The 12,625-nt window shown below is 52.4% G+C and overlaps 1 long non-coding RNA gene across 2 annotated transcripts; it reads left to right on the top strand.

Moving 5' to 3' along the window:
• The first annotated feature begins 6,565 nt into the window (after positions 1 to 6,565).
• On the top strand, positions 6,566 to 9,069 carry LOC132534016 (uncharacterized). Of its 2 annotated transcripts, none has more exons than XR_009545735.1 (2): positions 6,566 to 6,862; positions 8,722 to 9,069. It is a non-coding gene; the product is annotated as an uncharacterized LOC132534016 (long non-coding RNA). The 2 variants fall into 2 exon arrangements; XR_009545736.1 differs by having other exon boundaries at positions 8,238 to 9,069.
• The last annotated feature ends 3,556 nt before the right edge of the window (positions 9,070 to 12,625 follow it).

The raw sequence follows: 12,625 nt of genomic DNA, 5'->3' as shown, positions 1-12,625 counted from the left end.
GCAAGTACTAAGTAACAGTACTGTTGTGGCCCGCTGCTATTAGAATGCATTGTGAAGCGACTGGAGTGGAGTATGACTCACAGTTGTGTTTCCCCAATGCTTGGAGTAGTGGTGGTTGAAGGAAGGAACCGGCTGAGTGATAAAGGCTGAGTGTTGAGGAGGTTCGGCAGGCAGCTTGCTTGCTAAGCATTCATGTCTGATTGACACCACAAAGTACCTTCTGCTGTGCTCCTTTCGGTAAAATCCTTTTCGTTCACTTCTTGGTAGGGGGTGGGGAGGGCACTGAAGCTTTGTCTTTTCCAGATGCAACTTTAAAAAAATCAGTGACGAGAAATTCTTTCCAAACAAGCGTCTTCAGGAAATGTAACTGGCAAGTGGCAATGTTGAGCTCAGTGGTCTTAGTGCACTGTCTTTGTGTGCGGGTGTTTCTCTCTCCCTCCCTGGTTTTAATTCTTAGCAGGACCATTCAAAACAGCAGACATGCGAAAGGCCAGAGAAGCCAGACCCAGTAAGGAAAACTAGCTTATTTACTTTAAACATTAAGCACCAGCCAAATTCCATTTAAATGTGGGGCTTGGGAAGCGCTAGTTCTTTCAGATGGGCTCTGCAGACTATAGGAGGAGCATCCAGTTGATTTCACCATTGGACAAGTAAGGACCACAGGTGAACCGGCTTTTTCTTGTATTTACAAAGCAGTCAGTTTTGATCCGGGTGAATAGCCAGCATTGTCAGCTCTCCCGGCTTTATGCTGGTGTAAGCGGCATGTTAGCGAGTTGCTTGTCGGCCTGGGGTGGAGGGTGAGGTGGGCGCTAAGCCTCTCTTTAAGATTTTTCAGGTACTTCTCACTAAGGCATCGAAGGCTTAAGTAGGACAACATGGAGCCTTCCTGTGGCAAGAGAGACAACAGTACTATTATGCTAAGGTCGACCCGACAGTGTGGCCCCAGACACTCCTCACTAGGCGGCCAGATTCTGGCCCTAGCCCCAGCTGTTTTGCAGCTGTGATAGCAAAACTCAACCTGAGCCGGGAGGGGGAGGGGCGGGGAGGGGCAGGGGGAGTGGGCAAACCCTTCTCCCTGGCTTTTCCAGAAGCCTGTTAAAGCAAGGCCTCCCCGCAAGGGACTTCTCTGCCACACCAGCACCCACCTGTGGCCTAGCAGGCCCCTCACCCCTCACCTCCACCGCCTCCCAGTAGCTTGGATCCTTGGGCACGATCCCTAAGCGGTTTCCAGGTAACGCTGCCGAGGTCTTCGGTGGGCTGCACTACTAGCAAAACTAATCTGCCTGCAGAGGGTTAACTAGCTGAAGAACTGGGGTGTTTTAAACAGCACGACTGTCCCATGGTTGAATAGTTAAGACCAGACACACGAAGGCAGTGAACGTGGAGTAACACGCGGAGCTAGACTGGGGGTGGGAAGGCAGCTTGGAAACTGAGGGAGCGAGTGAGGCGTTGAGTGCGAGGCCGCGGGTGGGATTGTCCAAATTCTCTGCTAAGACTCTTTCAGGTGAACATAACAGACTTGGCCAAGCTAGCAGTCTCCAGTGCTCGCCATAGGGCCGAGAAGGTTTTTCTTTTCCTGAGGAAACAAACTTTTGTTTCCTCAGGTTTTGCTTTTTGGCCTTTAGTTAAACAAAAAAAAGCAAAAGATGCTGGTGGTGGCACTCCTGACTTTCAGGACAGGGTTCGAGTCCCTGCGGTGTCTTTGCTTTTGACTGGCCTGTTTTGAGCATTCCTCTCAGGTGCTGGCCCGGAGCAGAGCAGCTGTGGGTGTGGGGCTGAGTCAGTTTAATCTAACTGGTTTCCAGCTTTTCCTGTGCCCCTGGTGCTTGGCGGAAACCCTCACTGTTAACATAATAAAAGTTGAAAAAGCGTCACTGGTGTGATTTCTTTTGTGCATTAAACCAAACATCACAGCAGGGGCCGGGCCGTGGCACACCTGGTTGAGCACATAGTACAGTGCGCAGGGACCTGGGTTCAAGCCCCCGGCCCCCACCTGAGGGGGGCAAGCTTTGTGAGTGAAGTAGCGCTACAGGTGTCTGCCTTTTTTTTTTTTTTTTCTGATGGTGGTGCATGGGATTGACCCTGCGGCTTTGGAGGGGGAGCCTCAGGCACAAGTGTCTGCATGACCATTATGCTGTCTACCCTCCACCCTCTTCCTCACCCCTCTGTGTCTCTCTATCCAATAAATAAAGATAAAAAAGGGAGTCGGGCGGTAGCACAGTGGGTTAAGTGCACATGGTGCAAAGCGCAAGGACCAGTGTCAGGATTCCTTCCCGTTCGAGCCCCCGGCTCCCCATCTGCAGGGGAGTCCCTTCACAAGTGGTGAAGCAGGTCTGCAGGTGTCTTACTCTCCCCCTCTGCCTCCCCTCCTCTTTCCATGTCTCTGTCTGTATCTAATGACATCAAGAACAGCAATAACTACAACAATGAAAAAGACAAGGGCAACAAAAGGGGAAATAAATATTTAAAAAACCAAATGTTAAAGAGTTGGGCCATATCGCAGCGCATTAAGCGCACATGACTCAAAACACAAGGACTGGTGTAAGGATCCTGGTTCGAGCCCTGGGCTCCCCACCTGCAGGGGAGTCACTCCCTTCACAGGGGGTGAAGCAGGTGTGCAGGTGTTTATCTCTCCCACAATGTCTTCCCCTCTCTCCATTTCTCTCTGTTCTACCCAACACAACATCAACAAAACTAAGGGTAACAAGAAGGAATTAAAAAAAAAAAAAAAAGCATTGTCATGTGGGTTGACCGGAGCGCCTTGCCTTGTCCTGTCCACACGCAATTGCATGGTAGAGTCCCTCACAGGAGGACCATGGCTCCCATTTGAGCTCAGCCAGCCGGCTTTGACCACTGGCGACTAGTGCTTCTGGGCAGGACTGGCCTGGGGTGGGACTCAGCCCAGCCCACCCACCGCCACCTGGCTGCACTGAAACTCCATTGAAGTCTGCCCCTGTAGCAGGACGTTGCTGCCCTGTGCACAGGGCGACTTAGACTCCAGGTGTAGACGCTGCAGTGCCCTCCCCTCAGGCTCCTGGCCTGGAAGACCCGGATGAGGGAGGGGTGTGCGGGACAGGCCAAGTTCCCTAGTCCTGGGAGCCACAACGAGCAGAGGTGCTACGTTGCTTTGGCTTGTTTTTTCTGCCAGTGGGGAAAACAACCAGCTCACTTGTCAGGGCAGCAAACCTGGGAGTTGAACCCTAGTCTGACCCGTGTGATTGGGGGGTGGCAGGTGGCTGCTGGCTCCTCCAAGTGGAGTAGAGAAACGCAACTTGCCGTCTCGGGCTGCTCATGGCATCTCCAGGAGTAATGACTTTTTTTTTTTTTTTTTACATTTTTAAAATATTTTCTTATATTTTCCCTTTTACTGACCTTGTTTTTCATTGTTGAATTATTGTTATCGATGTCATTGTTAGAACAGAGAGAAATGGAGAGAGGAGGGGAGGACAGACGGAGAGAGACAGACACCTGCAGACCTGCTTCACCGCCTGTGAAGCGACTCCCCTGCAGGTGGGAAACTGGGGCTCGAACCGGGATCCTTGCGCTGCGTGCACTTAACCTGCTGTGCTACCGCCTGACTGCCCCCCTTTTTTTTTTTTTTTTTTTCGTAAATAAACCAGAGCACTGCTCAGCTCTGGCTTATGGTGGTGCAGGGGATTGAACCTGGGACTTCAGAGCCTCAGGCGTTATATAACCATTATGCCCATTTTTTTAAATATTTATTTTCCCTTTTGTTGCCCTTGTTTTTTGTTATAGTTATTATTGTTATTTATGTCGTTGTTAGATAGGACAGAAATGGAGAGAGGAGGGGGAAGACCGGAAGAGAAAGACACCTGCAGACCTGCTTCATTGCCTGTGAAGCGACTCCCCTGCAGGTGGGGAGCCGGGGGCTTGAACCGGGATCCTTACGTCGGTCCTTGTGCTTTTTTTTTTTTTCAGTTTTACTGGATAGTGTCAAATTGAGAGGAGAGGAGATAGAGCAAGGCAGACACCTGCCCATCTGCTTCTCCACTTGTGACGTTTTCCCCCTGAAAGTAAGGACCAAGGTCTTGAACTCATGTCCTGTGCACTGGAGTGTGTGCTTAACCAGGTGTGCCACTGCCTGGCCCCATGACCCAGTTTTTCCAAAGGCCAGATGTTCCTAGTTGTAGGAAAGCTTACATACTCTGGGTCTAAGTTGTCCTCTTGTCCGGTGCTCCTGCCCCACCCCCAGCCCCCTCCTCTCTATTCGCCTGGGCTCTGCCACTCGGAACCACACTCCCACCTGGACACCAGCAGGGCAGGGGCAAGGGAAGACCCCAACCACATCCAGGTTACAGCCAAGTCCAGGTCCCCGGGGCTAGCTCTTGACAGCGAACTCTAGGTATGTCCTTTAACCCTCCACCACAGAAAGGTTCAGGGTTTTGCTTGTTTTCACAGACCTGAGTGTGAGTTCACGCGGCATGCTATCCGAGTGAGCAATTTGGCTAGGCCTGGGTTAATTATTTTTAATTCCATCATCCTGATGATCCCAACAGTGAGTGATGGCTCCATTCCCCAGCCACTCCAAGCCTCCCTGAGCCTCCCAGGTCAGGAGCTGGCTGGCATGACACTGGCACAGATGTCACACTTCAGTGCTTGGGGGAGATTGTTGACCATGAAGTGGTTGGCAGTGGCAGTGAGCGGGCTTTGCCTCCCTCTAGTGAGTCCAGGCAGTACTGCAGGTGTGTCCGTGGGATACATTCATTTGTCCAGTCAATGTTCACTACTCCACTGCACAGATAAGCCTTTTATGTTCTTTCTTTCTTTCTTCTTCTTCTTCTTCTTCTTCTTTTTTTTTTTTTTTACCAGAACACTGCTCAGTTCTGGCTTATGGTGGTGCAGGGGATTGAGCCAGGGATATAAGAGCCTCTGGCACTAAAATCTTCTTGCATAAGCATTATACTGTCTACCCATCCCCTTTTATATTTATTTATTCACTTACTACTACCAGATTTATTGCTGGGGTTCAGTGTCTGCACGATTTTGTCACTCCCACTACCAGTGGCCATTTCTTTTTCTTTTTTTTTTTTTTAAGGTTTTATTTATTTATTTATTTATTAATGAGACACATAGGAGGAGAGAGAAAGAGCCAACATCATTCTGGTACCTGTGCTGCCAGGGACTGAACTGAGGACCTCATGCTTGAGAGTCCGATGTTTTATCCAATGCGCCACCTCCCGGACCACTCTTTTTTTTTTTTTAAACCAGAGCACTCATCAGCTCTGGCTTATGGTAGTGTGGGGGGATTGAACCTGGGACTTTGGAGATTCAGACATGAGAGTCTTCTTCCTTTTGATAAAGGGTGAGAGAGATAGGGGGAGCACCAGCAGCACTGCCTCAGAGCTTCTGGACCTCCCCCCTCCAGGTGGGAAGCAGGGACTTGAACCTGGGTCCTCATCTATGGTAATATGTGCTCTCTAATGACTGAGCCACCACATGGCCCCTGGATAAGACAATTCTGTACGGACATTCACATGTTGGTGTAAATGAGTCATTTTCAATCGGGGGTATATATATATTTTTCTTAAACCAGAGCACTGCTCAGCTCTGGTTTATGGTGGTGCAGGAGATTGAACCTGGGACTTTGGAGCCTCAGGCATGAGAGTCTGTTTGCATAACCATTACACTATCTACCCTCCACCCTGGATTTTAATTTTTTTATAAGTTTTTTAAATATTTACTCCCTTTTGTTGCCCGTTGTTTTGTTGTAGTAATTGATGTCGTCGTTGTTGGATAGGACAGAGAGAAATGGAGAGAGGAGGGGAAGACAGAGAGGGGGAGAGCAAGACAGACACCTGCAGACCTGCTTCACCGCCTGTGAAGTGACTCCCCTGCAGGTGGGGAGCCGGGAGAGCTCACAGGCCTCAACTCCAGGTTCATCCCGTGCTGCATCGTTAAAAGGGATAAAAAGGGGAGAATGCAGGTTCCCTCAGACATGAAGACTGCAGGGAGGATGGAGACAGCCTGGGCTCCGTGTCGGGCAGATGTGGGCAGTGGAGCAGAGTGGAGAGGCCTGAGAGGGAAAGGGCTGTATGGAGAGCGCCACCCATCCACTCCTTGGAGAGCAAGGGAGGCGCCCAGTGTTGCGGGACAGAAGTATGTCCACGGGGGGGGGGGGGGGGGGGGGAGGCATCAGTGAGGGTTGTGATGCCAACTTCAATCAGGATGGCAAAGTGCACGTCCCAGTAGGCACCACACTTAGAAAGCTATTCCAGGGGAGTCGGGCGGTAGCGCAGCGGGTTAAGCGCAGGTGGCACAAAGCGCAAGGACCAGCAGAAGGATCCCGGTTCGAGCCCCCGGCTCCCCACCTGCAGGGGAGTCGCTTCACAGGCGGTGAAGCAGGTCTGCAGGTGTCTGTCTTTCTCTCCCCCTCTCTGTCTCCCCCTCCTCTCTCCATTTCTCTCTGTCCTATCCAACAATGATGGCAACAATAATAACTACAACAATAAAAAAAGGGGGGAACAAAAGGGAAAAATTAAAAAAAAGAAGAAAGCTAGTTTAGGAAGTTCCCCACAGATCCAGTCACACAGAGCTCCCATCTGGAGCACAGAAAGGAAGAGTGACACGCTGGCATTGCTAATGTCGTGTCCATGTCGCCAGGGACACGGGACAGTGAGGAGCAGTGAGCTCACTGCACTGGGGGAGCTTGGCCTCTGTACTGAAGTAACCGGGAACCAGGCTGCCCGCTGACCACAGGGCCATATCGCCTGGACAGCTCAGGGCCAGTGAGGGGCTTGGAATCACAGGAGCCAGAAGCCACCAGCATCCCCACAGGGTGACATCAGCACGGGGACACTCACACAGTGCTCAGTGCCTGCTGGGAGAATGACTTGGGGATCAGGTTCTTCTAGCGTTTGCCCTTCTTCCGTAGCCAGTCAGCAGCGTCAGGTTGAGCCTGATGTCAAGTTTCGAGACCTCCTTTGAATCTGGAGAGGTGGCAGTCGTTGACTACGTGGGTCATAGTCTGTCTGGAGCCGCAGGGGCAGTTCGGGTCGTCTCTGGCCCCCCAGCGATGGAACATAGCGGCGCACCGGCCATGGCCTGTTCGGTAGCGATTGAGGAGGGCCCAGTCATAACGTGCGAGGTCAAAGCCGGGTTGACGCTTGCAGGGGTCTGTGATGAGATGTTTGTTCTTGACCTCAGCTGACTGCCAACTCTGTTTCCAAGAGTCTGGAACAGAGAAGTTCAGTGTAGGCGTAGGGGACCAGATTGGGTGACGAGACGTCAAGCGTTGAACAGGGTGGGCGAAGATATCCGCGTATATTGGCAGGTCCGGTCGAGCGTAGATGTGGGAAATGAACTTAGATGATGCCGCATCCCGACGAATATCTGGCGGGGCGATGTTGCTGAGAACTGGCAGCCATGGAACCGGGGTGGAACGGATGGTTCCAGAAATTATCCTCATGGAGGAATATAATTTGGAATCGACCAAGTGGACATGGGGGCTACGGAACCATCCTGGGGCACAGTATTCTGCAGTGGAATAGCATAATGCCAGAGATGATGATCGGAGTGTGGAAGCGCTCATGCCCCATGAGGAGCTGGCCAGTCTTGCAATGATGTGATTCCTCGCGCCCACCTTTGCTGCAGTTTTTATGAGATGTTCGTGAAATGACAGGGTGCGATCGAGAGTAACACCAAGATAGACTGGCTGGGCTTCGTGCTGGATTCTCGTACCGCCAAGCTGCACATTAAGCTCACGCGAGGCCCAGGCATGGTGTAGATGGAAAACAGATGATACCGTTTTTGCAATGCTAGGGATTAGTCGCCATTTTTTACAGTGATCAGATATCAGAGACATGTCTTTCGTGAGTGTTTCCTCGAGGATATCAAAGTTGGATGCCTGAGTTGCACAGCAGATGTCATCGGCGTAGATGAACTTCCTTGAAGAAGTTTCTGGGAGGTCATTGGTGTAAATATTAAATAGCGTAGGAGCCAGAACAGAGCCCTGGGGGAGGCCACTTGAGACAAGTCTCCATCTGCTAGACTTGTCACCCAGATGCACCTGGAATCTTCTGTTTTGGAGAAGAAACGATATAGTGTTGGCCACCCATGGAGGCAGGCATCTTGAGATCTTGACTAGGAGACCACGGTGCCAGACCGTGTCATAGGCTGCTGTGAGATCAACAAAGACAGCACCCGTCTTTAAATTCTTCTGGAATCCATTTTCAATGTAAGTTGAGAGGGCCAGGGCTTGTTCGCAGGTAGGGGATCAGGTGAGCCCCCAGCAGTCCCAGAAACTCCCCATGTGCGCGCTGTATATTGACACAGGTCCAAGAACAAAAGAACTTGTAGCCAAGTGACAGCAGGGCTCAGCGTCCAGCTCTGGCCTGTGGGGGCTACAGGGGATAAGGCCACCATGTCATCACTGCCCAGTAGAGTTGGTCACCCCACGGGTTCCACATGGGAGCTGAGGCTTTCCTGGGCTGAGTGTATGCCCAGCGCTGGCTGCAGGCCTGGTGCCACTCTGGGCTTCTTGAAGAGTGCTGTCATGTGACTGTGGGACCCACTGGTGCAGGTGGTTATGGAGGGTTCCCCCTCTGGGGACCCCCACATTGCCGGGTCCCTCCAGCGGCCTCTCCTTGTCTCTGGAGAAGGAAGCTGATGGAGGCTGCCTCCTGCGCCGAGCCAGTGGCCTTGCCCGGTGTGACAGGGCCTGTCCCCCTCCCAGGGCCTGACCCCAGCTCTCCTCTTGAGCAGACCAGAAAATGGACCTGGCTGAGTGCTCCCTGACCAGTGACCGCCACTGCCAGTGCCAACAGGGGCTCTTCTACTGCGACTCTCCAGACTGCGTGGAGCAGTGCTACCGATGTGACCAGTACAGAATGGGGCAGGGTGCCTGGAGCTGGGCCCCTTTCCTCCATGCTGTTTGGACTGTGAATCCTACTTGCACTGAGGATGTGTGTCCCATCTGAGCTGTCTGCCTTCCTGGATGCCCGAGAGAAATCAAATTGTCTTGGTGGCGCCACCTGGTGGTCGGCCAGGACCAGGGCTCACTCATCTCTCAGACTTGTGTTATAGTCCAATCCCAGAGATGGTAGATACACAGCCTTGTGTCCTTTTTCTTTTTAAAAAACATTTTTATTGAGTCGGGTGGTAGTACAGTGGGTTAAGTGCAGGTGGTGCAAAGCGCAAGGACCAGAGTAAGGATCCCGGTTCGAGCCCCCGGCTCCCCTTCACAGGTGGTGAAGCAGGTCTGCAGGTGTCTTTCTCTCCCCGTCTCTGTCTTCCCCTCCTCTCTCCATTTCTCTCTGTCCTACCCAACAACGACGACATCAATAACAACAAGCATAACTACAACAACAAAACAAGGGCAACAAAAAGGAATAAATAAATTTTTTAAAATTTAAAAAATACCTATAAAAACATTTTTATTGATTTTGGATAGAGATAGAAATTGGGAGGGGGGAGTCGGGCGGTGGCGCAGCGGGTTAAGTGCAGGTGGTGCAAAGTGCAAGGACTGGCCTAAGGATCCCGGTTCGAGCCCCCGGCTCCCCACCTGCAGGGGAGTCTCTTCACAAGTGGTGAAGCAGGTCTGCAGGTGTCTGTCTTTCTCCCCCCCCCCCGTCTTCCCCTCCTCTCTCCGTGTCTCTTTGTCCTATCCAACAGCAACAACATCAATAATAACTACAACAATAAAACAAGGACAACAAAAGGGAATAAATATTTTTTAAAAATTTTAAAAAAAGAAATTGTCCGGGAGATAACACAGTGGATAAGGCACTGTACTCTCAAGCAGAAGGTCCTGAGTTCAGTCCCCGGCAGTACATATACCAGAGTGATGCCTGGTTCTCTCTCTCTCTCTCTCTCATTAATGAGTAAATTTAAAAAAAAAAAGGAATTGGGAGGGAAGGGGGAGATAGAGAGGGAAAAGGACACTCACCACATACCTACAGCCCTGCCAGGCCACAGATGAAGCTCCCCCATAGGTCGGGAGTGGGGGCTTGAACACAGGCCCTGTGCGTGGCAGTGCTTGTGCTCAGCTGGGTACACCACCACCCAGCCCCACACGGCCTTGTCCCTCTCCCACACACACACTCAGATTCACATTCACAGTGAGGCGTCCCTGAGGCGCGGTACAGCAGTGTCTGAGCAGAGCACCCAGGAGAGGGAGGTGAGGGGACCTAGAAAGTTCCAGGGAGGAGAGCTCAGACAGAGATGGAGGTCCCACCTCCCTCAGGTGAAGGAGCCCCATGGGGTAAGGGTTCTGGGGCTGGGGTCGAAAGCTGTTTTTGGTGACATGAGACAGCGGGAATTCCCTTTTTTTTTTTAATAAAATATTTATTCATTATTTATTCCCTTTTGTTGCCCCTGTTGGTTTACTGTTGTAGTTATTATTGTTGGATAGGACAGAGAGAAATGGAGAGAGGAGGGGAAGACAGAGAGGAGGAGAGAAAGATAGACACCTGCAGACCTGCTTCACCACCTGTGTGACTCCCCTGCAGGTGGGGCTCCAGGGGCTGGAACCGGGACCCTCACACAGGTCCTTGCGCTTTGGGACACGTGCGCTACCGCCCGGCTCCCTCCCTTTGCCTTTCTGCAGACTGGCAGTCGCACCCAGGTATTGCGGGGCCCAACTGGGTCCGCAGGCTCTGGGTGGCAGGTGGTGCTCCTCTGCTCTAGACGCTTCCCTGCATCTCTGCTCTCAACTTCACGTGGCCTCTCCACAGGCGTCTGTCTGTCTTCACTCGGCCTTCTGTCCGATGCAAACCCTCCTCTTGCCATGACTCCATTCTCTAGCGAAGGTCCGTTCTGCTGCAGCCCGGTGTCGCCCTGACACAGTCACGTCTGCAGTGACCCCCGTCCCGGAAAGGGCTTGAGGCTCCGAGGTTGTGGGTGAGCGTGTAGCTGGGTGTCCTCCTCATGGACTCATGGACGGTGCGGCCGCTGCTGCTGCAGGCACACAGCTCGCATCAGCAAAGCCAAATATAAAGACTCAAATATAATGAGATAGTGGGAGGCAGGCTGGCCGCCCAGCCGACAGGGCAAGAGGAAGGACCTTCGAGGCTGGCTTCTCTGGACTTGGCTCCTGTCCCCTTGTCCACGGGACTCCGCTTGGGCTGCTTCCCTCTTGTTAGACTTCCAGCCAGCGGGGTCAGCGCTCAGCTCACAGGAACGGGGTGCTGGGGTCTTCCCCAAACATCAGAGGCTCCCACTCGCCCCGATGAACCAACCGCTTTGGGCCAGTTTGTGTGGGAAGCAGTAAGTAGCAGGGGAGCCCGGAGAGGCTCCCTCAGGCCTTCACTCTTCCCCGTTCACAAGTGCAGCGCCACAAGGAATGCACTCTGTAGCAGCAGGACTGACAAGCGCCCACGGCCAGCTGGGTGAGGGTGGCCCAGGGGTCTCTGCACTCCCCGCTGCCTGTGGGGAGCTGAGAGCATCCCCTCCAGGCATGTCCCTGGAGGGGACGCTCAGCCAGATGGGTCCCCTGCACCACTTCACGTTGTCCTTGTCTGAGCAGACTCTTGGGGCTCCCTGTGGCTTCCCTACCCTGGCCTCCAAGGTGACTGTGTGGGGTCACCCGCCTCCTGGACTACCCAGCGCTGAGTGACAGTGTGTGACAGGCTTCCCCGAGTGTCCTCCTGTGTGTAGCTCTCAGCTGCCTCCTGCCCCACCAGGTCCCTGTCCCCAGAGCTCACAGATGTGAGAGGGACACATGTCTTGAGCACAGGCGGTGGCTGAGCCTTTGGGCGGCTTGTGTTCCAAGAGCGGTGACACTGTCACTGTCACGGCGCGGCCGGCTGGGGTTTGCTTTCCTGATTTCCGGCACACGTGTGTTTGTGTGTTTTATTTAGCAGTGTGGCTGTGACCCCTGGTGGGAGAACATCTCTGCCCTCACTGTGAGGTGACTTTTTTTTTTTTTAATAGAGACAGAAATAGAAATGGACTGAAGAGAGAGAGAGTTATCTGCAGCACTGCGTTGCTGCTCATGAAATCCCATCCCCCAGGGTGCTGCCACACGGTGAGGTGATGTGTGCGCTCTACCAGGTACGCCACCACCCTTTGTTTCTCACTTTGTGGAGGTCCCTCTGGGCAGCTCTGAGATGGATGGCTGGCGTGAGGAGATTCACGAGAGGAGTTTTCCTCCAGGTCAGCCGTGCTTCCTGTCACATTTTGATGCCTCAGGGTTATCACTGTGTCACCATTCCTATACGTCTGGTGAGAAATACCCACTTATCTGAGAAAACACTTTCTGTGGTCTCTCAGATTTCCGGGTTTAGTTCTCATTTCATTCTCCAGTGAGAGGGGACCGGGCTTTGCCTGGCATCGGCTAGATGTTGGTGCCACCTGTGCACACAAATGCCCAGTGTCCTTTCCTGCACCTGTGGAAGCTGCTTCCCCTCATGTGCCAGTCCGATCTCTGCTTTGCTCCTTCCAGAATAGCAACTCTGGGGCAGGCTTTGCAACCCCGTGCTTGCTGTTGCCACTGCCATCATCATCATCATCATCTTCGCCATCTTCAAAAAAACAAAACAGCTGAGAGTCTTGAGTGAAATCAGTCAGAAACAGAAGGATGAATATGGGATGAGCTTACTCTCAGGCAGAAGTTGAAAAACAAGATCAGAAAAGAAAACACAAGTAGAACCTGAAATGGAATTGGCGT

Source organism: Erinaceus europaeus, chromosome 17 (genome assembly GCF_950295315.1).
Source record: "Erinaceus europaeus chromosome 17, mEriEur2.1, whole genome shotgun sequence".
Taxonomy (NCBI): Eukaryota; Metazoa; Chordata; class Mammalia; order Eulipotyphla; family Erinaceidae; genus Erinaceus; species Erinaceus europaeus.
Note: the sequence above shows the minus strand (reverse complement) of the source record. Positions and strands in the feature narration are given on the sequence as shown.